At 39.1% G+C, this 2,775-nt stretch overlaps 1 long non-coding RNA gene across 1 annotated transcript; it reads left to right on the top strand.

Moving 5' to 3' along the window:
* Positions 1 to 381: 381 nt before the first annotated feature.
* Positions 382 to 2,450, top strand: LOC102975939 (uncharacterized). Its single transcript, XR_449212.2, has 5 exons — positions 382 to 510; positions 669 to 770; positions 1,400 to 1,443; positions 1,974 to 2,026; positions 2,321 to 2,450. It is a non-coding gene; the product is annotated as an uncharacterized lncRNA (long non-coding RNA).
* The last annotated feature ends 325 nt before the right edge of the window (positions 2,451 to 2,775 follow it).

Raw genomic sequence — 2,775 nt, 5'->3', positions numbered from 1 at the left:
CCCACTGTCACAGAGTGAGCTGGGTTTGAGAAAATCTTATCACCAATTGTAACAGGTTGTATTTCCAAAGATGGATGCAGCCACGTCTCCCAACCCACAAGCTCTCCTGCAGCACGAACTTGCTACCCTTCCCAATCTGGGATGATTCTGGGACTGCTTTGGCCAATAGTCTAAGGCAGAAGTGATACTGTGTCACTTCCAGGCATAGCCCTTCATGGGCTGGTACTTTTGCTTCTGGCTTTTGGGGATGTTTACTCTCGGTGTACTTTCTCTTTGAACCAAGGTGCCATATTGTGAGAAGTCCAGGTCACGTGGAGGAGCATGTGTAGGCTCTCCAGTTGACCTCCAGCATGGACTTGCAGCCCTCTGAGTGTGCCATCTTGGATGCCCAGCCCAGCTGAGGTCTCAGATGACTCTACTGTTCCAGCTGAGCCAAGAGAGAATCACCCAGCTGAGCTCAGTGACTCTTCCCAGCTGTGACAGTTAATAATAAAGTATTGATTCAGACTGGTAAGTTTTTGGGTCCTTGTTAAGCAGCAGTGTTTAAGGGGAACACTACCCATAATGCTAATACGCAAACTCATACTTGAATATCACTCTACAATTTTACCAGCCACTCTCGTATTTATTCTAAAATCCAGTGGTTTTTTTTTTTTTTTTTTTTCTAGTGGAAGATCATGACTCATGAGTGGATCATAAGGTCATTCTCGTGGGCTGCAAAAAAGTAAATCAAATAGAATAGAATTTATCAGAGCGCATGACACAGAAGGGTAAGAATTGTGAAATATTTGTTTCTGTTGTGTGTGTGTGCTCTAGATCTTGTTGGAGAATATATTTCTTATTGTGGGTCCCAGTCCAAAATGTTAGGAAAACATTGTTCTAATTTTTTTTAATCTCTATAGTTTATTTATGTACTGTAATATACTTTATAGTATATTATGTACTACTTTGCCTAAAACATTAAAATCATATTACAGTTGTTGCACTAAATGTACATACTTATAAACCTACAAAACTATGTTTTATATAGATATAGTCATAGACAGCTATAGTTATGGATATAGATGTAGATATAGATATAGATGTATAAACGTACATATATGTTTATCAAAAATTAAGAAGAAAATGGTAAAAATAAAAAAAGATGATTTTCTATCTACCCAGATATTTCAGATATTTTTCCTTCTTTTCTGAGGACATAGTCTTTCCTCTGCTATCATTTTCTTTCAGCCTGAAGAATTTCCCTTTAACATTTCTTTTAGAGCAGATCTGTTGGCAATGAATTCCTCTGGTTTTCTTTTACCTGAAAATATTCTTATATTTTACCTGTGTTATTGAAGAATGTTTTTGATGGATATAGAATCCTGTGTTGCTAGGTTTTGTTTTTTTTTTCTTTCAGCACTTTTAAGATGTTTCCATCTTTTCTTGTCTACAAGGATTCTGGTGAGAACTCAGCCATTAATTGTAATTTTGTCTCTTTTTGTGTAATATACTAATTCTCTCTTGTTACTTTCAATATCTGCTCTTTATCTTTGGCTTTCAACCATTTGCATATGATGCACCCTATTTTGGGCTTTTTTCCCTTTTTTCTACCTGATATCCATAGAGCATCCTATGTTTGCAATTATATGTTTTTCATCAAATTTGGGAAATATGAAGCATTATTTATTAAATATTTGCATCCTCAATTCTCTCTCCTTGTCCTATTCCAATTATATGTGTTGTACTCTTTGAGATCATCAAACAATCCCCTGTTTATTGACTTTTTCTCACCATGTTTTACCTTAAATAATTTTCATTGATTTATTGTGGTGTTCTTCAGTGTTTCCTCTGTCATGTCTATTTAGCTATTAAGTCCATCCATGAAAATCTCTTTATTTCAGAAAATATATTTTTCAGTTCTAAAATTACCAATTCTAGAATTACTGTTTTTATTGGTTCTATTTCTCCATTCGGTTCCTACTGTGGCACAGAGCAAGTTTCCAGGATGAAGTAAAAATATACAGAAGGAACAGAGAGACGAAAGGTAAGCTGCATATTTCACAAGGGTGTTTACATAATAAATGTGAATATTTTTGCCATATATTTGGTTATGAGAACTTGGGGACAATTTGAGTGTATTATTACATTGTTCTAATTGGATTCTTATTATGGCTTTGACAAGCAAGCAGGGGAGGTTTCATGATCTCCTTTTCCTCAACGAGGACACCAAAATTAGACGTGGGTAACGCGGCAGATCTGGGCGTCTCCTCTTCTGTCACCCAAGTCCAGCCTCTCGTGCTGCCTCCTTCTCATTCTTAAAATATTTAAAATCTTTCAGGTCTTGAGCTGGTGTGTGTGCCCAGTAACAGCGGGTGACACATACGTGTGCTTGCCCTGTACTTGGTCCTCTCTGTGCTAAGGACTCAACACAACCGACTCACAGAGGTGTTCTAATGACGCCCATTTTACAGGTGAGGAAACTGGGGTTCAGAGAGTCTGCATAATATAGCCAGTGTGACGCTTCCAGTAGGCGGGGGAGCCAGAAACAAATCTATGTAAGTTGGCCCCGTGTCTACACTCTTAACCATTCAACTAGGCTCTTCTCGTTGGGAAAATTCTCGTGCGAGAAAGCCCCACCACCTCATTCCTCAGTTTGTTTCCGTTGGGCTGGTTTCCTCACTCGCTCCTTCCTCAGCCTGTAACTCGCAGCACCAGCTGAGGTTTCTGAGGCTGGAACGCGGCTGCCCCCCGTGTCCCATGGGGACGCTCAGGGTTGCCACCTGTCCCAGGGCC

The sequence above is a fragment of the Physeter macrocephalus genome, chromosome 11 (assembly GCF_002837175.3).
Source record: "Physeter macrocephalus isolate SW-GA chromosome 11, ASM283717v5, whole genome shotgun sequence".
NCBI lineage: Eukaryota > Metazoa > Chordata > Mammalia > Artiodactyla > Physeteridae > Physeter > Physeter macrocephalus.
Note: the sequence above shows the minus strand (reverse complement) of the source record. Positions and strands in the feature narration are given on the sequence as shown.